The sequence below is a fragment of the Hypanus sabinus genome, unplaced genomic scaffold, assembly GCF_030144855.1.
Source record: "Hypanus sabinus isolate sHypSab1 unplaced genomic scaffold, sHypSab1.hap1 scaffold_437, whole genome shotgun sequence".
Lineage (NCBI taxonomy): Eukaryota > Metazoa > Chordata > Chondrichthyes > Myliobatiformes > Dasyatidae > Hypanus > Hypanus sabinus.
In genome coordinates this window covers 182,152-208,402 of record NW_026781312.1, presented here as the reverse complement: position 1 = coordinate 208,402, position 26,251 = coordinate 182,152, and the positions used below count along the sequence as shown (strand labels likewise).

General features: G+C 45.8%; 1 protein-coding gene across 8 annotated transcripts in view; it reads right to left on the bottom strand.

Moving 5' to 3' along the window:
* The window catches only part of LOC132388937 (rho guanine nucleotide exchange factor 12-like), a 181,374-nt gene that overhangs the window by 45,243 nt on the left and 109,880 nt on the right, over positions 1 to 26,251 (bottom strand). The window lies entirely within an intron of this gene.

Below are 26,251 nucleotides of genomic sequence, written 5' to 3'. Positions count from 1 at the left end.
ACACTTTGTGATAAACTTCTAGCAAAACGGAGTTCAGACGAATACAATCTCCCTATGTTTCCACAAGGGGCGGGGGGCAGGGGTTAAAGTGGGATTCCACACCTGAGTAGCTCTCCAGTATTTAACGACACACTGCGAATGCCAGTTCAATGTCCAACCAGATTACAAATGGAAAGATTCCTGGATACAACACAACACATACTACAAACAATGAAGAAAAACTTACAAACCGATACAATGGTAGGGTTTTGAAAAAATTCAGTTTCTTTTTGATGCTGTAGTTAGTATAGTGATTGAAAGCAAGTCAAAAGCATTGTGAAATGCAGAGGACGACTTATTATAACCATCTTTGGAGTAGAATGAAACGGTATTACCAATTCACCATATCTAAAATCTCTTAACAACAACACACACAAAATGCTGGTGGAACACAGCAAGCCAGGCAGCATCTATAGAAGAAGCGCTGTCGACGTTTCGGGCCGAGACCCTTCGTCAGGACTAACCGAAAGGAAAGATAGTAAGAGATTTGAAAGTAGTGGGGGGAAGGGGAAAAACAAAATGATAGGAGAAGACCGGAGGGGGTGGAATGAAGCTAAGAGATGGAAAGGTGATTGGCGAAAGTGATACAGACCAGGAGAAGGTAAAGGATCGTGGGACAGGAGGCCTTGGGAGAAAGAAAGGGGGGGGGGGAGCACCAGAGGGAGATGGAGAATAGGCAAACAACTAAATATATCTGGAATGGGGTAAGGAGGGGCATTAACGGAAGCTAGAGAAGTCAATGCAATGTTCATGCCATCAGGTTGGAGGCTACCCAGCCGGTATGTAAGGTGTTGTTCCTCCAACCTCAGTTTGGATTCATTTTGACAGTAGAGGAGGCCATGGATAGACATATCAGAATGGGAATGGGACGTGGAATTAAAATGTGTGGCCATTGGGAGATCCTGCTTTCTCTAGCGGACCGAGCGTAGGTGTTCAGCGAAACGGTCTCCCAGTCTGTGTCGGTTCTCACCAATATATAAAAGGCCACACTGGGAGCACAGGACACAGTATACCACACCAGCCGACTCACAGGTGAAATGTCGTCTCACCCGGAAGGACTGTCTGGGGCCCTGAATGGTGGTGAGGGAGGAAGTGTAAGGGCAGGTGTAGCACTTGTTCCGTTTACAAGGATAAGTGCCAGGAGGGAGATCGGTGGGAAGGGATGGGGGGACGAGTGGACGAGGGTGTTGTGTAGGGAGCGATCCCTACGGAAAGCAGAAAAGGGGGGGAGGGAAAGATGTGCTTGGTAGTGGGATCCAGTTGGAGGTGCCGGAAGTTACAGAGAATTATACATTGGACCTGGAGGCCGGTGGGTGGTAGGTAAGGACAAGAGGAACCCTATCCCAAGTGGGGTGGCGGGTGGATGGGGTCAGGGCAGATGTGTGGGAAATGGAAGAGATGCATTTGAGAGTAGAGTTGATGGTGGACGAAGGGAAGCCCCTTTGTTTAAAAAAGGAAGACATCTCCTTCGTCCTGGAATGAAAAGCCTCATCCTGAGAGCAGATGCGGCGGAGACGAAGGAATTGTGAGAAGGGGATAGCCTTTTTGCAAGAGACAGGGTGGGAAGAGGAATAGTCCAGGTAGCTGTGAGAGTCTGTAGGTTTATAGTAGATATCAGTAGATAGGCCATCTCCAGAGATGGAGACAGAAAGATCAAGAAAGGGGAGGGAGGTGTCAGAAATGGACCAGGTAAATTTGAGGGCAGGGTGAAAGTTGGAGGCAAAGTTAATGAAGTCAACGAGCTCAGCATGCGTGCAAGAGTTAGCGCCAATGCAGTCGTTGATGTAGCGAAGGAAAAGAGGGGGATGGATACCCATATAGATTTGGAACATGGACTGTTCCAGAAAGCCAACGAAAAGGCAGGCATAACTGGGACCCATATGGGTGCCCATGGCTACACCCTTGGTTTGGAGGAAGTGGGAGGAGCCAAAGAATAAATTATTGAGAGTAAGAACTAATTCTGCTAGACAGAGGAGAGTGGTGGTAGAGGGGAATTGGTTAGGTCTGGAATCCAAAAAGAAGCAAAGAGCTTCGAGACCATCTCGGTGGGGGGTGGAGGTATATAGGGACTGGATGTCCATGGTGAAAATAAGACGGTGGGGGCCAGGGAACTTAAAATCATTGAAAAAATTCAAAGCATGAGAAGTGTCACAAACATAGGTGGGAAAAGATTGAACAATGGGGGATAAGACAGTGTAATGATATGCAGAAATGAGTTTGACGGGGCAGGAACAAGCTGAGACAATAGGTCTACCTGGACAGGCAGGTTTGTGGATCTTGGGTAGGAGGTAGAAATGGGAAGTGTGGGGTGTGGGAACTATGAGGTTGGTGGCAGTGGATGGGAGATCCCCAGAGCTGATAAGGTTGGTGATGGTATAGGAGACAGTGGCCTGGTGCTCCTTAGTGGGGTCATGATCAAAGGGTAAATAAGAGGAGGTATCAGAGAGTTGTCGCTGTGTCTCGGCCAGGTAGAGGTCAGTACGCCAGACAACAGCAGCTCCCCCCTTATCAGCGGGTTTTATAGTGAGGTTGGGATTGGTGCGGAGGGAGCGGAGAGCAGAGCGTTCGGAAAGAGTGAGGTTGGAATTGGAACAGGGTGTGGTGAAGTCAAGACTGTTGATGTCCTGTCGGCAATTAGCAATAAAGAGATCCAGAGCAGGTAGAAGACCAGAACGGGGTGTCCATGAAGAGGAGGGTTGAAGATGGGAGAAGGGGTCATCGGTGGGGGTAGGAGAGTCCTTGCCAAAGAAGTAAGCTCGGAGATGGAGCCGGCGGAAGAAGAGTTCAGCGTCATGGCATACGCGGAACTCACTGAGGTGTGGGCGAAGGGGGACAAAGGTGAGGCCCTTAATGAGGACAGAGCGCTCTGCCTCAGAGAGTTGAAGGTTGGAGGTAATGGTAAAGACCCGGCACGGATGAGAGATGGGATCAGAGGGGGGAGGGAGGCTGGTAGTGTCAGTGGAGAGGGAAGGGTTGGGGTGAGAGGAAGATGGAGCCTCTGAGGGCCCAGAAGCTGACTGTCAGAAACACACTGAGTCTCAGCAATTTGCAGAACGGTAAACTTTATTTTTCGAGTCTGCAGAGTCAGACCCAACCAGCTCCTGCTAGATTGAGTGCCGAATTACACTTTGCACAGTTTTTTATACCCTACTTGTTTACGACTTTGTGAGTTGCACCCATGTGAGGTGCAGACATTCTTCCTTAATCTCATTACAAAATTACAAATGTGATTACCCTTTGGCCCACTTATCAGCCTCAGCGCATTTTGATCGCTCTTGTTCAACCGTTAAGCATGTCTTCCCGTTACCCGTATCGCTTCTTTAATCAGCAAGCTATTGTTTCATCCTCATTTTGCAAATTGGTTTATATGTTGCCCTGCAAGTTGCTTTGCACGCTCTTTCTGTGTCAGCACATTCTAAATGGACTCCTTAAGTACCGTCTTTAATGGAGCCTCTGAGGGCCCAGGAGCTGACGATGGGATCTGAGGCAGAGGGGATTGCAGAGTGATGGTGGGGGAAGGGGAGACGGGAATTACAATTGCAGCATGTGAAGACCCGGCCTGGAGTTCAAGGCTGGACTCACAGTCGGTGGTTGTACAATCACTCTGAAACTGTCCATGATCGTGGGAACCCACGTTGACGGTGCTGGAGTCCGGGTTTTGAATATGCCTGGGTTGCTGGGGCAGCCGAAATCAATCGAGACAATGGCCTGGTGCTCCTTAGTGGGGTCATGATCATGATCTCTTGTAGTTTTTTAGAAAGGTAGTTAGTGGGGAATACATAATATCAGCTACTTTTGCTGGGAGGGATTCACTCCTCCTGCAGAAATGCAATTGCTCAGGACATTAATAGTTGACAATCCGAAATGGCATTTAGCAGGGTTAATAAAAAACCCATATTGGCTTAAGCACTGAAAAAATGTGTGGAGATTATTGGAGTATAAAAGTTGCAATCCGCTATTTGCTAGAGAATGAAATCCTAAGAATGTAGAAGACAATGTTGTGTTAATAAGAGGAAGCTAAGAGATGTAGATTAGAAAATCTGAGTTTGCTATTTGCTATGCACGTACCCAATTTAGTAGGAGAATGAAATCCTAAGAATGTAGAAGACAATGTTGTGTTAATGAGAGGTAGCTAAGAGATGTAGATTAGAACATGATTAAGTCAATGGGTAGAAACAACAGTGGCGGATGTACGTGTGATACGCAACTGTAGACCGATTGCATATGCTAATGCAACTAAACCAGGAGATTGCTATTAAAACATGCTATGTACAAGGATCGGTGGGTAATCAGCAACTAGCTCAATGACTGTCTCAGCTTTGATTTGCAAATTAAAGTTTAACCCTTCTTGAAGAATCTTCTGCGTCTCCTAATCACTTGTGGGGCACGAGAAACCACAACAAAATTGGCGACCGTGGCAGGACCGGAAAGAGACCCGCAGAAAGGAAACAGCAGATTGGGGACGCTTCCCAGTCCTCTAGGGACCCCCACAAGGCTAACAGAATAAAGGGTGCACCCAAACAAAAGGTAAGCGCTTTTTGCGACAATTTGGACTAAGAATTCTGTTGGTTTTGGGGAGGTCTTGGAGTCTCAGAAGTGTGGAACCACTGCCGAAGGGTCTCTCCGGTCCAAAGAATCTGGCAGAATTGGGGGTTAACAGGAGGCTCAGTGGATTGATCAAGAACACTGCAGTGAGGGTAAGTACAAATAAGCTAATAAGAAGTTAAGAAAAGTTCCACGTGGTGTTGGTAAGTCCCTGTGGATACCGCTTCGTATGAAACGAAGGTCTGAATGGGCAGGGAAAGGAAAAATAGAGAAAATCCTCATGGATACCGCCTTAAGAGATAAGGGTCTAAATAGATGAGGTGCAAAGAGAAAGTTCTGTTGGTACCACTCTGAATAGAGGTCTGTATGGGCAGAACAGAATAGGAAACAAGGACAGTCCAATATATAGTTTAAAGCGCTGCTAGATAGACAATAGACTAGGCATAGAATTAGAGTAAATAATATTATCCAGTAAACGAACTGTGAATCTCTGAAATATCTTAAAAAGAGAGAATAACATGACAGGTAAAGGAACGGCAGTAGAGATTCTGAGCAAAAAATTCCCGGTAAATAAATATGAGATCACACAAACTTCAGAAAAATGGGAAAAAAGAACCAAGAACCTGGTCACAAAATGGCCAAGAGAAGGAACGTTTGATGTAAGTTTGTGCGAAGAAATGGAGGGATTAATTAAAAATTACAAACCAAAAGATAAATCTAAGAAAAGAGGGCAAAAAAGAAAACGAGAAATTGAAGTGCTAAAGCTCTTCAGAACGGAGGGAGAAAGGCTGAGGAGGACAGGTAGAATATTGATTACAAGCGAGGAAGACACTAAGGTGCTGGAGAAACAGCCTGTTAGAGAGAGAGGAGGGTACAGTGAGAAACTGGCTTCAGCTGACAGGGACAGTAAACATGCAGGGAGAAGTACAAGTTTGGGATAATGAAAAAAAACAATATGAGAAGGAAAAAGCGGTGATATGGAAGGAGAGACAGGCAGAAAGGATAAACGTGGGACAGGCACAGAGAGAAATGGAAGAAGGGATTGAACGGATGAAATACTTGAGAGAGGAAAAGGAGTATGAGGAGTATCGGTTATACCATAGAAATAAACAGACTAGAAAAGAAAGTGACTCATTGGAGGAGCAAGAGTTAAGTGGAGAGAGAGAGGATGTGAGAATTTGTGGGGAAGAGGTAGGAGGCAGAAGCCCAGAAGAGCAGAAGGAGGTGGTAGGGAAGCAACTTGCGGAAGTAGAGAGAGAGCCAGATAAGTTACTGAGAGGGGATTGCCAGAAGAAATGCGAAAAATACTCCAGGGGCCAACCAAGTATTGAATCAAGACAGAAAGGAAGGACTCCACAAGGAGACCGAGGGAAGAAGAGAACCCCGGAGACATTTGTGTGGGAGGCAGTAAAGACATACCCTGAGACAGAAGGGGAGTCAGGTGAGGAGGAGAGCCAGGGCAGGTGGGAAGAAGGAGGAAGAATGATGCCGTTGTTAGTTAAAGGATCAGGACAAGTGCAGTATATCCCTTCGGGATCCCAGGACCTAGAAGGGCTGAAAAACACTCTGCCCAATCTACATGAAGGAGCAGGGAAATGGATTAGAGCCTTTGAAGAAGAAACAGCGGGACGATTATTGGCTATGGGAGATTTGAAGGCACTGTTGATAAGGTTGATGGGAACCTCCAAATTTAACGAACTAATGGAAATGGCTGGCATAGTAAACGTGAACAACCCGAGATGGAGGCAGGTTTGACAGAGTGAGGCAGAGGGTATGGCAGACCCTCAGGAAGCTTTATCCACCCAAAGTGGACCCCAAAGCCTTAAAAGGGGATCCACTGGGAGACACTGAAAACCCAGCAGCCTACGTAGAAAATCAGTTGGAAAGGTGGAGACTGGAGACTGAGCAAGAGGTGGAGATTAGCTTATTTATGACCTCACTGTTCCGACACAGCATTTTGGATGCAATGCCTCCACAAGTAAAATCCAAACTGGAGGAAGTGGTTGGGCTAACGTCAATGACTCCACAAGAATTTAGAGACCACGTAGTCCATGCAGTTGAGAAATACCGGATAGACAAACGAAGGTTGGCTGAGCAGCAGGAAGAGGTGCAAAGAAAGTTAATACAAATGCAGCTTGAAGAACTCAAAAAGAAGGAAAAAGAGAAAAACAAAAAGATGCTGCCAGCAGCCACTGGTCCGAGTACAGCCATCGAACTGGATGAAGCACCGCTATATGGAGGAACCAATCATACTGTAAGACAAGGGCCGGAAAACCCCATGCCAATAATAATCGTCTTTGGAGGAGCATTCCCACAAATGCCCTATCAGGAACAGACTAAATTCAAACAGCCCAGACAGGACTGGAAGTCCCAAGGAGGGGGACAGAGGAGGTATGGGCAGAGGGGACCAGTGAGGAAACAGGGGGAAAGAGAGGTAGAGAGATTGTGCTGGGGATGTAATCAGCCAGGTCACATGAGAAGAGATTGTCTGTTTAGACCATGGCCTGTCACACACCAGCAGGAACCGATAAGAAGAGAACTAAAGTTTAGCCAAGGACCAGCCCCCACAGGCTCAAGCAGACCTGTGAACCCCGATGCGAGGTATTAGGGGTGCCCCGAGAACTCGAGTGGGAAGGGACATTACCCAATGATAACAAGGGAGGCAGACGAGGAACCCATTGTTCAGGTTATGTTAGAAGGGCAACTGACACCAATGATAGATACTGGAGCCACGTACACTTGTGTACAGCCACAGTATGCCCTTCACCTTCCCATGTCAGGAAAGTTTATTAAGATGGTAGGGTTCTCGGGGAAAACACAGTTGACACAGTGCACGGCTCCAGTGCAGTTGAGAATGGGAAATAAAGGAATTGTTTTGCCGGTGCTAGTATTTAAAGGAACTCCAATTAATTTGTTAGGCAGAGATGCCTTATTGAAACTGGAATTAAAATTAGAATGCACCAGAAATGGGCTGAGTGTGGAAAGAGCAGGGGCTCAATCGATAGTGCGAGAAGACAAGAAGGCTAACGTCTTTTGGATAGGAGACATCGCAGATCAGATTCAGGAAACCTGGGAAAAATGGAAAAAGGGTGAGAGAAATGATTCTTAAGGAGTCCATTTAGAATGTGCTGACACAGAAAGAACGTGCAAAGCAACTTGCAGGGCAACGTATAAACCAATTTGCAAAATCAGGATGAAACAATAGCTTGCTGATTAAAGAAGCGATACGGGTAACGGGAAGACATGCTTAACGGTTGAACAATAACGGTGTTAATGCGCTGAGGCTGATAAGTGGGCCAAAGGGTAATCACATTTGTAATTTTGTAATGAGATTAAGGAAGAATGTCTGCACCTCACATGGGTGCAACTCACAAAGTCGTAAACAAGGAAGGTATAAAAAACTGTGCAAAGTGTAATTCGGCACTCAATCTAGCAGGGGCTGGTTGGGTCCGACTCTGCAGACTCGAAAAATAAAGTTTACCGTTCTGCAAATTGCTGAGACTCAGTGTGTTTCTGACAACGTGGGGGCTCGTCCGGGATCCACACTCCGGCCACGGTGGACACGAGGAAGGACATCGGAGACGGAGCACCCCGCCGAGTTTGGCGGTCCCTGACTCCTTGCTCGTCGCTCCAACGCGGCTTGAGCGAGTGATATCCGGACAGCGCAGAGCGGTAAACGGGGAGAAGGGGACAGTACCTGGTACTGGAAGTCCCCAGGACGCACCGGGTAAGTGCCTACTGTTGCAGTAGAAGGGTGCGGGAATAAGTAAGGACGGAGAAGACCGGGATCGCTACCCGGGGGTCCTCCTGATAAAAGTCCTTGGGACGCACCGGGTAAAGTGCCTACTGTTGCAGTAGAAGGGTGCGGGATTAAGTAAGAGCGGAATAAGATGGGAGGGGGTGGCTCTAAAAAGAAAAGAGGAAACGGAAAGACCGGGACCATACCCGGGGGTTCCTCCTGATAGCCCCCTCGGTAGAATGTTTGAGAATTGGGGATGTGGAAGACTAAAAGGGAAACAAAAGAAAAAAATGATACAGTACTGTTTAATTTGGTCGAAACAGCCGATAGAAAAACCTGCGGTCTGGTGGCCGCGGCTTGGGTCTGAGGAGGATTGGGTACGACAAGCCTTAAACATTTACGTTAATTCAAAACCAAATGTAAAACCGGAAGAAATTGCTTATGCTTTTTGTTGGGCTCCCTGGCCAGGAGTAACAACAAAGAGTTTTAAATTGGGCATTAAAGGGGAGCGGAAGTGGGACCCACTCGATCATTTACCCCCTCCCTATGTCCAGCCTTCTGCGCCCCTTGCGGGAGCAGAGGGAGGACGTGAAGAAAGTGAAAAAACAGAAGAAATAGACCCGGAGAGGGAAGAGAGGGATGTTAGGGAAAAAGCAAAAGCAAGGATCGAAACAAGGAGTGTGACAGGAGCAGATAAGAAAAAGAAAGACGAATTAAAAAAGGAAGAGGTACAGCTGTGTCCCCTTCGAGAGGTTCCAATGGGAGGAGAACGGGGAGGAACAGGATTTGTAAACGTCCCTCTGACAAGTACCGAAGTACGAGGATTTAAGAAAGATATGAAAACTTTATTAGAAGATCCAATGGGACTGGCAGAACAGTTGGATCAATTCTTAGGACCTAATGTTTACACTTGGGAAGAAATGCATGCGATTATGGGAACGCTATTTTCTGCACAAGAGAGGCAAATGATACGACAAGCTGCAATATCAATTTGGGGAAGGGAACAGCCGAATGAGTTACCGGGGGACCGGAAATTTCCAGTAAACGACCCACAGTGGGACAAACAAGCAGAAGAGGGAAGACGCAATATGCGACAGTGGCGAGAGTACATCATTAAGGGAATAAGGGAGGCTGTGCCAAAAGGTCACAACTTTGCCAAGGCGTTTGGAAACCACCAAGGGAAAGATGAGAGCCCAACCGACTTCCTCGATAGGGTGCGGAAAAATGTGCAACAGTATGCGGGGGTGGACCCTAATTCGGCAGTAGGGGAACAATTCATACGAATTGAATTTGTATCAAAAGCATGGCAAGACATCCGGAAGAAGCTTGAGAAACAGGAAGATTGGAACGAAAAACCACTAAGTGAATTGCTTAGACAGGCCCAAAAGGTCTATGTCCAGAGAGATGAGGAAAATCAGAAAAAGGCAGCGAAAGTAATGGTTCAAACCATCCGCCAAGTAAACTCAGAGAACAAAGAGAAAAGGGAAGCAAGGCCAGAGAGAAGCGACTGTACTGAGGGAAGGAGGATGAGGAGGGCGGCACGATGTTTTTACTGCAATGAGGAAGGCCACTTTAAGAGGGAGTGCCCAAGATATCGAAAAGAAGTCTGAGCTTATGCCCTCATGGAAGAAGAATAGGGGTGTCAGGGGTCCCAACCCTTGGGGACGAGATACAAGCAGGAACCCCTGGTAAATTTAAAATTAGGTCCTCAAGGGTCAGAAGTAACCTTTATGGTCGACTCAGGAGCTGAAAGAACTAGTATAATCCAAGCCCCTCCGGGAACCAAGATTGGGACCAAAACCATTGGGGTTTCCGGAATAGGAGGAAAAACTATGCAGGTCCCAATAATAGAAGATGTACAGATAAAATGCGACGACCGGGAAGGTATCCAGGATGTGTTATTACTTCCGTCAGCCGGATTCAACTTATTGGGAAGAGATTTGCAGGCACTGCTAGGGATCGGGACGGTGCCATTTCAAGGTGAAATTCAGGTGAAACTGTTCGTAATGACTGAAAAGGATGATCAGGAAATAAAGGCCAGTGTCTGGTATCAAGAAGGTAATCGGGGCGGCCTGGACATCACCCCACTGAAAATCACCCTGTTGCCAAACAGCCGCCCAGTGAGAAGACGGCAATATCCCATTGCCATGGAAGGGAGGAGGGGATTACAACCTGTAATTGAGACATTAGTATCAGATGGACTCCTGGAAGAATGTATGTCACCCTTTAATACCCCCATCCTACCGGTCCGAAAGCCCGACGGTACGTATCGAATGGTTCAAGATCTGAGAGGCTTAAATGCGGTAGTCCAAACACGATACCCGGTAGTGCCTAACCCCTATACATTAATGAGCAAAATACCTCCTGAACATGAATGGTTCAGTGTGATAGATCTAAAAGATGCCTTTTGGAGTTGCCCGTTGGAGGAAGGTAGCCGAGATATGTTCGCATTTGAATGGGAAAATCCCTTCACTGGGCGGAAGAAGCAACTCCGGTGGACCGTCTTACCCCAAGGGTTCACGGAGTCCCCAAACCTATTCGAACAGGTACTGGAGCAAGTATTGGCTGGATTCCATTGTACCGAAAAGAACCAACTATTACAGTATGTCGATGACCTACTACTATCGGGACCAGCAGAGGAGGTAGTGCGAGACGATACTATAAGACTCCTGAATTACCAAGGAGAAAAAGGATTGCGGGTGTCCAAGAAGAAACTGCAATTTGTCGAGAAGGAAATAACATATCTCGGACACAGAGTCAGTAAAGGGCACCGCCAAATAACCCCAGAAAGAATAGCGGGAATAACTAAAATACCGCTTCCCAGGACAAAGAAGGAAATAAGACAATTTCTGGGCTTAGTGGGCTATTGCTGGATTTGGATAGAGAATTATACCTCCCTGGTGAAGTTTATGTACGACAAATTGGCAAAGGAAGACCGGGGAATAATCAGCTGGACCGAAGAAGAAGAACAGAAGTTCAGGAAAATAAAAGGGCAACTAATTCGGGCCCCGGTATTAACACTGCCAGCACTGGAAAAGCCCTTTCAGCTGTATGCAACAAACAATGAAGGAACTGCGTTAGGAGTACTAACCCAAGAAAAAGGAGGAAAGCGGCAACCTGTGGCCTTTTTATCAAAAATGTTAGACCCGGTATCCCGGGGATGGCCGACGTGCATACAAGCCGTAGCGGCAGCAGCCGTACTAGTAGAAGAAGCACGGAAATTAACCTTTGGGGGAAGAATGACGGTGTATACCCCGCACTCCGTTAGCACCCTCTTAGCCCAAAAAGCTCAGCGGTGGTTGACGGACTCTCGCATGCTGAAATACAAAACCATTCTGATGGTCGGGGATGATTTAAGCTTTGAAAAGAACAATAGTTGTAACCCGGCACAGTTCTTATACGGGGAATCAACAGGGGAGGAAACCGAGCATAACTGCGTGGAGCTAACAGACCTTCAGACAAAAAGTAGGGAAGATCTACAAGAAGTTCCCCTAATTGAAGGCGAGGAACTATATATCGACGGCTCCTCCAGATGCATCAATGGGGTACGACACAGTGGATATGCTATTATAGACGGGAGGACTAGGGAGACGGAGTCCGGCCGGCTCCCAGGTAATTGGTCAGCCCAGTCTTGTGAACTATATGCCTTGCAGAGGGGACTGCAACTGTTAAGAAACAAAATAGGCACTATATACACCGATTCTAAGTATGCCTATGGAGTGGTACACACCTTCGGAAAGATTTGGAAAGAACGGGGGTTGATAACAGCCAGGGGAAGGGAATTAGCTCACGAACAAATGATAAGCATGACTCTGGAAGCTCTAACACTACCTCAAGAAATTGCAGTGGTTCACGTTCCAGGACATCAACGAGGAACAGCCCCGGAAGCAATAGGAAACCGGCTCGCAGATGAAGAAGCCAAGCGGGCAGCAATGGAAAAAACGGTCCGACTTCTAACCCTGATACCAATAAGGGAAGGGCTTAACAAACTACCAGTCTTCACCCAAGTAGAAATAGACGCTATGAGCCAGCTGGGAGCCCGACAAACATCAGAAGGCGAGTGGAAGACCCCCGACGGACGGCAAGTACTGAATAAGGAAGTAACTCATCATATACTGCAACAACTACACCAACAAAGCCATTGGGGAGTGCAAGCTATGTGCGACACTATCCTAAGGGACTATGTTTGTAAAGGGATATTCACACTAGCTCAACAGGAGGTGTGGGGCTGTTACACCTGCCAAAAGGTAAACAAGAAAATGATGCGTGCCACCCATAAGGGGGGACAAACACTAGCCGTCCGACCGTTCCATCGGATCCAAATAGACTTTACGGAACTACCACAAGTTCAGAGATGGAAGTACCTGTTAGTAATTGTGGATCACTTCACTCGGTGGGTGGAAGCATTCCCAACCACTAAAGCGGACGCCCCTACAGTGGCACGGATCCTATTAGAAAATATAGTCCCGAGATATGGAATAATGGGGTCTATTGATTCAGATAGGGGAACACACTTTGCCTCAAAAACACACCAGCTAATCTGTGACGCCTTAGGAATCCAGTGGAAGCTGCACACCCCCTGGCACCCTCAGAGCTCAGGAAGAGTTGAGAGGATGAACAGTACTTTGAAGACGCAATTGACAAAACTAATGATGGAAACCAAGCTACCCTGGACCAAGTGTCTACCCCTGGCCCTACTAAGAATCCGCACGGCTCCTCGAAAAGATATAGGAGTATCCCCTTATGAAATGTTGTTTGGCCTTCCATATTGGAACAAGGTGGAGGGCTATCCTTCCCTGCAAGGGGGAGATGTCTTTGTAAGGGACTATTTACAGGCACTGTCTCGTTCTTTTGCAGAATTGCGCAGGAAGGGGTTACTCGCACAAACCCCACCTCTGGACTTCGCACTCCACCGAACTCAGCCCAGTGGCTGGGTCCTGATTAAGACTTGGAAGCCAGAGAAGTTACAGCCGCAGTGGGAAGGCCCATTCCAGGTGCTACTGACCACCGAAGCCGCAGAAAGGACAAAAGAAAAAGGGTGGACCCACGCCGCGAGAATCAAGGGACCCGTAAAGCCCGAAGAAGGTGCAGAATGGACTTGCGTCCAGGGAGAAGACCCGATGGTGCTAAAGCTCAAAAGACGGACAGAATGAACTTTGGGACTGTAATGTATATACTGCTATTGTTGAGAAGCGCTGAAGGGGGATGTGATAAGTGCAGGACGACGGTAAGGGTGGGCATGACGGTTTTTCCAGGGTCCTTTGTATCACACTCGCATGTAAACGAGAAATGTTATGACTACAACAAAAAGGAGGAATGCCTGGAAAACGGAAGGCGATATTATCAAGTAAGAAATAAGGGATATGTGTGGGGGTTTGGGGGCCAAGGATTAGGGGTATATGGGAGTGTTACCACTTGTCCTCCCAAGGATAAATGGCTATGCATTAACAAGGGAGGACAGTGGGATATTCCCTCGATATTGGTAGACGATTATGTGGATAAAGTTAAGGAAACTATAATCCAGAATGAGAAAAAGAAAATAGCTGAGGAAACTCAACACAGACAAAAAGCTGCAGTCTCCACAGACCCATCGATATACCAAGAAATAGAAAGGGAGATTACGCTACCAGACGTAAAAGAAAACCTCTTTATAGATCTGGCAACTCGGGTAGCAGGCAGTCTAAATATTAGCAACTGTTGGGTCTGTGGAGGGCCACACATGAGTGAACAATGGCCTTGGCGGGGTGAAAGCCTAAATACATGGGAGTTAATTCAGCGGAACTGGACAGTGGTTAAGGATAGAAGGAAGCAGGGGTGGGAACTAACGAATCTCCCCGAAGGACAAATATGTGTTGCGCGGGACGGGGAAATAAAAGTAGGAAAAAGCCCCTGTCAGAGCATTAAGTATAAAGAGCAGAGCGGAAACATTACCTGGTGGCCAGAGGAACCGAAATGGTATATTACCATAGAACCAAAAGGAAACTGTACGCCCCTCGGGAATACCCCCGAAGTATGGAATTGTACTGGAACGGACCCATACCACGGAATTCCCGGGGTGAGCGAGGTTTGGGACAAAGGGTGTTGCCCCAGTGGGATTGTTTTGGATTTGCGGAGGTAGGGCATACACACGCCTGTTGCCCAACTGGGGGGGAGTGTGTTTCCTGGGAATTATCCGGCCTGAATTCTTCCTGTTGCCCGAGGAGGATGACAAAGCATTGGGGGTAAAGGTATTTGATTCCCTACGAAGAAGTAGGCGAGAGTTGCAGGTTGGAGACTGGGGAGATAGCTGGCCACCCGCCCGGATTATTGACCTGGGCTCAGGATGGGTCTTGGGGATATAGGACGCCCATATAGATGCTAAACCGAATAATCAGACTACAGGCGGTGGTAGAAGTAATTACAAATCAGACTGCATTGGCCCTGGAACTACTAGCTAAGCAACAAAATCAGATGCGCACTGCTATTTATCAGAACCGCTTGGCATTAGATTATTTGCTTGCGGCTGAAGGAGGAGTATGTGGAAAGTTTAATCTAACCAACTGTTGCTTAAAGATAGATGACAACAGAAAGGTGGTTCAAAAAATATCAGATAAAATAAGGAAACTGGCCCACGTGCCGGTACAGACCTGGAAGCCGCTGGGGTATTGGGACTGGCTGGACGGATGGTTGAAAGGAGGCTGGTGGCGAACCGCTTTAGGGGTTATAGGAGGAGGATTGATGGTCCTCCTTCTGCTATCATGTCTGATCCCCTTCTTGCGGGAGCTAGTAGCTCGGGTGGCAAGACAAGTCATGCAACCAGGGGCCCCAGCTGATCCTGTTCAGGTACTCCTACAAAGGGAAATAGAGCTAGAGGAAGAAGCCTATGTAAACCCGTGGCAAAAGCCCAACTGATAGCACATTCTAAAAAGAAAAAGGGTGGATTGAGAGAAATGATTCTTAAGGAGTCCATTTAGAATGTGCTGACACAGAAAGAACGTGCAAAGCAACTTGCAGGGCAACGTATAAACCAATTTGCAAAATCAGGATGAAACAATAGCTTGCTGATTAAAGAAGCAATACGGGTAACGGGAAGACATGCTTAACGGTTGAACAATAACGGTGTTAATGCGCTGAGGCTGATAAGTGGGCCAAAGGGTAATCACATTTGTAATTTTGTAATGAGATTAAGGAAGAATGTCTGCACCTTACATGGGTGCAACTCACAAAGTCGTAAACAAGGAAGGTATAAAAAACTGTGCAAAGTGTAATTCGGCACTCAATCTAGCAGGAGCTGGTTGGGTCCGACTCTGCAGACTCGAAAAATAAAGTTTACCGTTCTGCAAATTGCTGAGACTCAGTGTGTTTCTGACAACGGCGTGCAGGCTATATTACCCAGGGCTGTAATGCCCAAATCTGAGCTACATTGTACAGTGATTTTTGACGAGACTCAGAACAGGGAGTTAGAGGAGAGATGGCACCTGGAGGTATGTACCTAACAGCACCTGGAAGGGGAGGCTGTGATAACTGGAAAGCAAGGGGCAGCGTTACAAGTTAAGTGGAACACTGTTTTAGAAAAATGGTACAGGACACCGGAGACTGCGCCCCACGTAACGTTGTTGGTAAACAAGGGCTATCAGTCTAAAGTCTTAGGACCCTCAGTTAAGAGTGCTGAAACCGTAACAGTGTGGAGGAAAATCATGCCAGAGGTGTGGATATCAGAAGACAACAATTGCATTAAAATAATGGTAAGTGTAGATATGGTAGGGACAGTGAGAGAGGTCGAAATAACTCCGCAACCACACCTGCCCTTGCTGGGAAAGGAAAGAGGGCAGCAGAAAGAAAGAAGGTTAGATGAGTTGCCGTCTATTCTGTGGTCACACCATGACACGGACGGAGGGAAAATAAAAACAGCTAGTCCGGTGGAAATAAGGCTGAAAAGGGGAGCAATTCCACTCAGGAGACCACAATACCCTCTCAGAGAAGAAGCAGAAGAGGGAATAGCATCGACAGTGCAGGGGTTGCTTGAAATAGGAGTGCTTAAAAGTACAAACAGTCCATGTAATACCCCGTTGCTGCCGGTTTTAAAAGCAGATAAACCTAAGTGGAGATTGGTGCATGATTGGCGAGCGGTAAATGATGTGGTAGAGGACTGGCCAGCAGTAGTCCCCAACCCACATGCGCTTTTGTCTAATGTTCCACCAGAAGCAAGTTACTTTTCAGTAATTGATTTGTGTTCGGCTTTCTTCAGCATTCCACTGGCCGACCAGTGTCAGTATTTGTTTGCATTTACTTACAGAGGTGCTCAGTATACCTATACCAGAATGCCGCAAGGATTTAAACATTCACCACATGTTTTTAATCAGGTGTTGAAGGCAGACCCTAGAGGGCATACCATTGGAAAGTACATTGTTACAGTATGTGGATGACCTGTTGATTTGCTCCCACAGTAAGGAACAGTGTGAGCAGGACACTACAACTCTGTTAGAGAAGCTGGCGCATGGAGGACTTAAAGTATCCAAAAAGAAACTGCAATTTTGCAAGCAGCAAGTGGAATACTTAGGCAGGGTAATATCCAAGGGAGTGAAGGCGATAGCATCAGATCAGATTGAGGTAATAACTAAGGCCCCCAAAGCCCAGACTGTAGGGCAGATGATGACGTTTTTGGGAATGGCAGGGTACAGCTCAGATTGGATAGGAGAATATGCTGAGATTTTGGCACCTTTGAGAAAGATAATGAAAGAAGCAGGACATACAAATTTGAAGAACGGCTTACAGTGGAATGGAGAGGCGGAGACAGCTTTCAATACTATTGAGCAGGAATTGCAGTCAGCACCACCATTAGCTTTGTCTGACTACGAGAAGGTTTTTCATTTGTATGTATCCAACCGACAGGAGGGTTATGTCACAGCGGTTCTAACACAAGAGACAGGCACAGGAAAAGCAAAGCAGCCGATAGCATACTACAGTACGAGACTAGATGAGGTGGCTCAGGGGTATCCACCCTGTTATCAGGGATTGGCGGCGCTGTACTATGCATATGGAAAGGCATCATCTGTAACCCTGGGCTATCCTGTGACTCTGTACACACACCACAAAGTAGCAGAATTGCTGGAAAGAGGGAAATTTGTGCTGACGCCAGCCAGGATAGCAGCGTATCAGATGCTATTGACATTTCCAGACATAACTATACAGAGATGCACTACCAGTAATATAGCCGATTTTGTCCCTTTGGGCTATGTAGGTGAACGCCATGATTGTGTAGGGAAAATGATGGCATTTGCCAAATTGAGAGCAGATTTACGGTCAGAACCACTAGAGCGGGGGTCGGCAACCCGCGGCTCCGGAGCCACAGGTGGCTCTTTTACGTCTGTGCTGCGGCTCCCTGTTGCTTTGGGAAATAATTGGTCAGTATTTAATTAAAATGTATTTTATGTTAGTTTGTTAGTTTTTGAAATGTAATTCTAAATTTGAAGATTATGGTGATCTTGTACAATCTAAATAAGACATTGTAGCGACCCATTTCCTGACACATCCGAACCGGCTCACAATTAGCCAGCGTTCAGGCTAAGGGAGATAGCATACGGGGGTTTGTGAGTACGTGTCTTTTGCAGCATCCGCGCCCATGGGGGGCGGGTTGAGGGAGGCTTAAAAGCAAGGCTGTTTAGTTCGAATAAAGCTATCTTTGACTGCAGTTTACTGACTGTGTGTAGCACACCGCTACAACGTGTTTTTAACGCTGGCTGTCCAGAGGGGAGGTGCTGAAACGCTTTGTCGCGTGTCTGGAAGAAGTGAAAACTTTCCTGGGCAGCAAAGGGCTCACCTTTCCTGAGCTGGAACAGCCAGAGTGGCTGGAAAAGCTACATTTCATGGTAGACATGACAGCGCACCTGAACACGCTGAACACAGCTCTTCAGGGGTAAGGACGTACAGCCCTGCACATGTTGGAGGATGTTTTGGCATTCGAGCGCAAGTTGACAGTGCTTGCCAGAGATTTACAGAAAGGCACATTGTCTCACTTCCCCAATTTGAGAGAGTTCAAACAAGGTCACGACATGATAAATTCGGAGTATTTACATTCTGCAATCATCGCAATGCAAACATCGTTTGGGAAACGCTTCTGTGAGTTCAGAGAGGAAAAAAACACATTATCCTTCCCGGTCACTCCCCTAAGCATCGATCCATCCCTACTGAATACGACTGCATTGTCAGGTGTGAGTCAACCTGACCAAGTATGATAAATATTTTAATTGCCTATTATTTTACATATATTCATATGTTTTCATTGTTCAGTGAAATAGTCCTTTTATTTTTCAGGTTGACAGCTGGCTGACGTTATTTTTGGTTTGCTGCTGGCGGCAAATTTAAGTTTGGCGTTTTTCATAAATACAAGAAGGACTCAAATAGACGTTGAGTATTTTAGTAACCTTCAACCCAACGTCTTTTTTTTGGAGTTCAAAATGTTTTTGTTGCATGCAGAAATGTAATTTCGTTTTCTCTGCAGGAGTTCATCAATTTCATAAATGCAACACATTATAGTTTGTTTATACATAGCATAAAGGCAAAACAAAACGTTGTATGCAGTGTTATTTCATTTTAAATGTCAAACAGGTTTTGTGGCTCCCAGTGTTTTCTTTTCTGTGGGAAACGGGTCCAAGTGGCTCTTTCAGTGGTAAAGGTTGCTGACCCCTGGTCTAGAGGATGCAGATAAAAAGGTTCTGTTCGTAGATGGCTCTTGTTATAGGGATTATGATGATAAGTTTTTATCTACAATTTGAGAGGGATAAGGCCAGATCAGAGGTGTCAGTGTTGCAATTAAATAAAGGAGGCTACGGAGCCATGAGGGAAGAGCTGGCCAAAGTTAAATGGGCGGATGCCCTGGCAGAAAAGACAGTGGATCAGCAGTGGCAGATATTCTTGGGGATAATACAAAAGATGCAAAAGCAGTTCATTCCAATGAGAAGGAAGGATTCAAAGAGGGGGAAGGGGCCACAGTGGTTGACAAAGGAAGTCAGAGATTGTATAGCATTAAAGAAAAAGAAGTATGACAAGGCTAAGATGAGTGGGAATACAGATGATTGGGAAAGTTTTAAGGAATAGCAGATCTTAACTAAAAAAGCAATACGGAGAGAAAAAATCAGGTATGAGCTCAGTCTAGCCAGGAATATAAAAGGGGATAGCAAAAGCTTTTTTAGCTATGTGAAGAGAAAGAAGATAGTTAAGAACAATGTTGGCCCCTTGAAGAATGAATTGGGAGAAATTGTTATGGGAAACAGGGAAATGGCAACAGAATTTAATGCATACTTTAGATCTGTCTTCACCAGGGAGGACACAAGCAATCTCCCAGATGTATGGATGGGCCAGGGTCATAAGATATCAGAGGAATTGAGACAGATTGACATTAGGAAAGAAACTGTGATGAGTAGACTGGTAGGACTGAAGGCTAATAAATCCCCGGGTCCAGATGGTCTGCATCCGAGGGTTCTAAAAGAGGTGGCTCAGGAAATTGCGGATGCATTGGTAATCATTTTCCAATGTTCCTTAGATTCAGGATCAGTTCCTGAAGATTGGAGAGTGGCTAATGTTATCCCACTTTTCAAGAAGGGAGGGAAGGAGAAAACAGAGAACTATCGCCCTGTTAGCCTAACGTCAGTCGTGGGGAAGATGCTTGAGTCCATTATTAAGGACGAAATAGTGGCACATCTTGATGGCAGTAATAGGATTAGGCCGAGCCAGCATGGATTTACCAAGGGCAAATCATGCTTGACTAATCTGTTGGAGTTTTTTGAGGGTGTAACAGGGATGTTAGACGAGGGTAAGCCAGTGGATGTTGTGTACCTAGATTTTCAGAAGGCATTTGATAAGGTGCCACATAGGAGATTGGTGAGTAAAATCAGAGCTCATGGCATTGGGGGCAGGGTTTCAACATGGATAGAAAACTGGTTGGCAGATAGAAAGCAAAGGGTAGCAGTGAATAGGTGTTTCTCAGACTGGCTGGAGGTGATTAGTGGGGTACCACAGGGCTCTGTATTGGGACCACAGCTCTTTACGATTTATGTCAACGATTTAGATGAGGGCATTGAAAACTATATCAGCAAGTTTGCTGACGATACTAAACTGGGTGGCAGTGTGACATGTGAAGAGGACGTTAGGAGAATACAGGGAGACTTGGATAGGCTGGGTGAGTAGGCAGATACTTGGCAGATGTCATTCAATGTGAATAAATGTGAAGTTATCCACTTTGGAAGCTGGAACAAGAGGGCAGAGTATTGTCTGAACGGTGTCGAGTTAGGTAAGGGAGAAATGCAAAGAGAGCTAGGAGTCCTAGTTCACCAGTCAATGAAGGTGAATGAGCAAGTGCAACAGGCAGTGAAGAGGGCAAATGGAATGTCGGCCTTTGTTACAAGGGGAATTGAGTACAAGAGCAAGGATGTCCTTTTGCATTTGTACAGGGCCCTGGTGAGACCACACCTGGAATATTGTGTACAGTTTTGGTCTCCAGGTTTAAGGAAGGACATTCTGGCAATTGAGGAAGTGCAGCGTAGATTCACTAGGTTGATTCCTGGGATGGCAGGGCTGTCTTACGCAGAGAGATCGGAGAGATTGGGCTTGTACACACTGGAATTGAGGAGATTGAGAGGGGAGCTGATTGAAACGTTTAAGATAATTAAAGGATTTGATAGGATTGAGGCAGGAAATATGTTCCAGATGTTGGGAGAGTCCAGTACCAGAGGGCATGGATTGAGAATAAGAGGTCAGTTATTTAAAACAGAGTTGAGGAAGAACTTCTTCTCCCAGAGAGTTGTGGAGGTGTGGAATGCACTGCCTCGGAAGATGGTGGAGGCCAATTCTCTGGATGCTTTCAAGAAGGAGCTAGATAGATATCTGATGGATAGGGGAATCAAGGGATATGGGGACAAGGCAGGGACTGGGTATTGATAGTGAATGATCAGCCATGATCTCAGAATGGTGGTGCAGACTCAAGGGGCCGAATGGTCTACTTCTGCACCTATTGTCTATTGAAATCATGCAGGGTTCTCAGTAGTGCAGCAGGATTCGTCAAGCTATAAGATAATTAGGATGGAGTCCTGTCCCCAACCGTGTCGCCCAACTAGCGGAAATCAAAGCCCTGACAGCTGCGTGTGAAATGATGGAAAGTGAGAAAGTAGACATCTATGCTGATTCGGCATATGCCCATGGTGTATGGCAGTGTGGAAGCAGAGAGGTTTTAAAAAAAAGTAACGGAGATCCCATACAACATTGTCAGCAAATTCCAGACTTAATAAAGTCATAATGAAAGCTAAAGCATTGGCTATAGTAAAATGCCAGGCACATAAAAAGGGAAATGATGTAATAACAAAGGGAAATCAAGCTGCGGACGAGGCAGCCAGAAAAGCGTCTGGGTGTACGTCAGCTGTCATTGCCCCCCAGGTAAGCCTAACTCCAGAACCTGAGGTAGAGGACCTAATTGAAATACAAGGTAAGGCAACGTTGGCAGAACAGACAATGTGGAGACAAAGGGGGGCCAAGCAAAACCCGGAAGGTTTGTGGAGCACAGAAGATGGTTTGTTGGTAGCGCCCACCCCTCCACTGACGATTCTGATTTCAGAAGCGCATGGGATTGACCATTGTGCAAGGGGGGAAGTGATAAAGCAAACAAAGAAGGATGGTTTTTGTTCACCTTACTTACAGGCTTCAATGGACTTTGTCTTGTCACAGTGCGAGGTACGCGCACAGAATAATGTTTGGAAGGGAATTACAACCCCAATAGGTCACATTCCTGTACCTGAAGGACCATTTAAACATCTAGTGATCGATTACGTAGACATGATAAAGACAGTGAGAGGGATAAGATACATACTGGTAGTAATTGATCGATTTAGCAGATGAGTGCAGGTGGTACCTTCAAGAGATCAAGGGGCAAAGACGGTGGTAAAATTTCTGACAAATGAAGTGATCCCAAGGTTTGGAATACCTACAGAAGTTAGCTCAGACAATGGTTCACTTTTATCCAGAAAGTGGTCAAACTGGTACTACAGGCACTGAGGATAAAGCAAAGATTTGGATGTGTTTACCACCCTCAGTCGCAGGGCATGGTAGAGAGAATTAATGGAACCCTGAAAGCCAAACTAAACAAAATTTGTGCAGACACTAAACTTAATTGGGTCGATGCTTTACCGTTAGCATTGATGTCTTACTGCATGCAAACTAATCGAATGACATGCCTGACACCGCATGAGATGCTCACTGGGAAGCTATCATACCTGTGTTAGGGGTAAGCAAAAATGTTGAATGGATAAACTATATATACTACAATCAACAGAGATTCATCAACTACACCGATGATGCACTGGAGGCCTTAGGGCAACAGCTGGATGCAACTAGCAGGATGGCGTGGCAAAACAGACAGGTACTGGATTGGCTTTTGGCAGAAAAAGGGGGGGGGTGTGTAATGTTTGGAGAACAATGCTGCACTTTCATACCGAACAATACTAGCCCAGAAGGGTTTTTCACCAGAGCAATGAATAAATTAAAGAATCTGCGGACGGAGGTCAAACAGAATGCAGGATTTGAACATCAGTTTTTTGATTGGTTAGAAAGTAGACTCGGAGGATGGGGAGCATGGCTGACTAAAATAGCAATAACTGTCAGTATTGTATTGTTGAGCTATGCGCTTGTGCTGTGCTGTTTTCTTCCTTGTCTCAAGTCTCCTGTAGTGTGTGCTGCAACCAAACAATTTCCGATGCTCGTGACAATTACTGAAGCAAGCTTAGTGGAGAAAGAAACTCTGAAAATGTATCGTTACAGCCTACAACACCTGCAGGATGAACAAGAGCAAAACGACAGTTCGGGAGTAGATTGTAAGGGCTTCTGAGTCTTTTTCCCTGTCTCAGGTACAAAGGGACAGGTTTTTGGCTCAGCGGCCCAGGGTAACAGGGAAAGAATACTTTGAGGTCTTGGCGCAGAAAATTATAGTTTAACCCGAGATTTGGAAATCAGTGCTTGAGTTTATTGGGGCTTTTGTGCACAGACTGTGTGAGTCTTTTCTCTGTGTGAGACCCTCTGTGTCTCAAAGGGGGGATATATTGGAGTATAAAAGTTGCAATCCGCTATTTGCTAGAGAATGAAATCCTAAGAATGTAGAAAACAATGTGTTAATAAGAGGTAGCTAAGAGATGTAGATTAGAACATGATTAAGTCAATGGGTAGAAACAATAGAGGCGGATGTACGTGTGATACGCAACTATAGACCGATTGCATATGCTAATGCAACTAAACCAGGAGATTGCTATAAAACATGCTATGTCCAAGGATCGGTGGACAATCAGCAACTAGCTCAATGACTGTCTCAGCTTTGATTTGCAAATTAAAGTTTAACCCTTCTTGAAGAATCTTCTGCGTCTCCTAATCATTTGTGGGGCACGAGAAACCATGACAAGATGAGATACATGTTCAGATTTGGACACACTAGATGACAAGTATGTCATGCTGATCAACAAAAAGAAAATCTAATTCTTTTATTACAGATATCACCAGCTGTTAGAAAGTCTGTGCTGCACTTTTCAGTCCAAATGGCATGTACAAAAACTCAAAGAGGCTAAGTGGGGTTATCACAGCTGTTTAGGTATGGCTTCTGAGTACACAGAGGTGGCCTCTAAATCAACTTTAGAGAAACTTAACTTTATGGCTAAATGTGTCAAAAAGTCTTGGATGTGTGGGGTCGTTACGAAAGGGGGTGGTGGCTTTAGTAATCATCACATGCGTGGAAACCGCCTGATCTTAGGGACCATATGGAGGGGTAAAGCCCAGTGGTTGTTCAACCAGCATACAATCCTATCTTTCCATTTTGGCAAACTCATTCTTTGCAGTTGCCAGGTTTTCTGGGTCGAGTCTGAACATGTGGACATGGACTGGCGGACCAGTTAGACCACAAGACGATGAGATATAAGAGCAGAATTAGGCAATTTGACCCATTGAGTTTGCTCAGCCATTCAATCATGGACTGATCCCACTCCCCTGCCTTCTCCCCACACCCTTTGATGCCCTGGCTAAACAAGAACCTATCTATCTCTGCCTTAAATACATTCAACGACTTGGCCTACATATTCCACAGATTTACACCCTCTGACTAAAGTAATTTCTCTGCATCTCAGTTCCAAATGGACATCCTTCAATCCTGAAGTCGTGCTCTTTTGTCTCCCCTACCAAGGGAAATAACTTTGTCACATCTAATCTGTTCAAGCCTTTTAAAATTCAGAATGTTTCTATGAAATCCCCCTCATTCTCCTGAACTCCAGGGAATACAACCCAGGAGCTGCCAGATGTTCCTCATACAGTAACCCTTTCATTCCTGGAATCATTCTCGTGAATCTTCTCTGAACCCTCTCCAATGACAGTATATCTTTTCTAAAATAAGGAGCCCAAAATTGTACACAATACTCGGTGTGGTCTTACCAGTGCCTTATAGAGCCTCAACATCACATCCCTGCTCTTATATCCTACACCTCTAGAAATGAAAGCCAACATTGCATTTGCCTTCTTTACCACTGACTCAGCCTTGAAAGAGAATTCCCTCACATGAGGGATGTCATGCTCAAGTAGTGGAGAATGTGGGCTTGGAGAGGTCTGGGAATTCACCCAGCAGTTGAGTAAACTCTCATGCAGTGGTGCATGCACTTGACAGAACTGATGTGGGGAACTTACTGGGGTTCAGGGTAATGACCAAAGTCCTTGACATCCACTAGCCAACTCTTCATAAGCTCATCTAACAGTCCTTGGGCACACAGGGAAAAGAGGTCTAACCACTTTAGCCAGACAAAGTCCCATGTGTAACACCACCCTCCGAATCACAGTATCATCTGTTGTATTCTGTAGGTCTGGATCCTGCTACTATTGTTGGACCCAGTGAAGTTTTGTTGCGATTTCCCATTTCATCAATAGGTGATGCTGGCAGCACACTCAGTTGTTCACTCATGTTGCAAAGTAAGTATCACCCTGAAAGGGTGCCCGTAATGAACAGCAGATGACTCTGGCAGCTGGAACCCACAAGGTTTACAGTCCTCCGATGTCCTGATTCACTGGCACTGTCAAAGCTGCAAGGCAGTTGGCCCATCCTCCTAAAGAGGGTGTTCATACCAAAGTAGGCATCATAAAAACACAGGCCCCAGAGCCGCGAGCATCCTTATGTTGGAAGCCTTGCTAGCCGGGCTTATTGAAAAAGGAAAAGGAGGAGATATGATTTACCATGGCCTCGATGAATGCAGATTATCAGCTATTTTAATAAGCTCCCTAAAGTCCTTTGCAAGTGCTTTAGTGACAATAATACGAACTTGATCAAGAAAGTAAGCATAGATGTCCCAGGAGAGACAGCTCTGAAGGCTTAGTATTCCTGAGACCAAGTAAGGAGAACAAATGTTTGGTGCACACAGACTCCGATGGTCTAAAAGTCTGTAAGAGGTGATTTTTTTAGTGATCAATATTTATCATGTTTAGACAGGTTTTCTAGTAGGCTCACCACTCCTGCAGCCATGGAGATTCTGAGCGACATTACTATATAGAAAATTTGATGTTGGCGATGATTTCTCGCAGCATGAATTGTGCCTCAGCTTGTATCAACAAAGTGACGCATTTTTGATTCCAAAATTCCAACAATTTCAATCCAACTGCATTGGGTTACCTGTTCAATAACTTTGGAGTCATTCCAGAGCTTCATTGTCATCAATGTGTTGGTTTTCGCAAATAAAAATGTCGAGGCATTTTATGTTTGAGAAAAACCTTAACAACTTATTTATTGTACTCCAAACACTGAACACAAGAAGCCTGGTACAGAACTTCACATAATATGTCAGATCAGCCTCTTAAAGTAAACCCCAAATCATTCTCAGTGGTTGTGAATTATATATGTTTTCACCAATTACATTACCTCACAGCTCATAGCTGTAATCTGAGGTA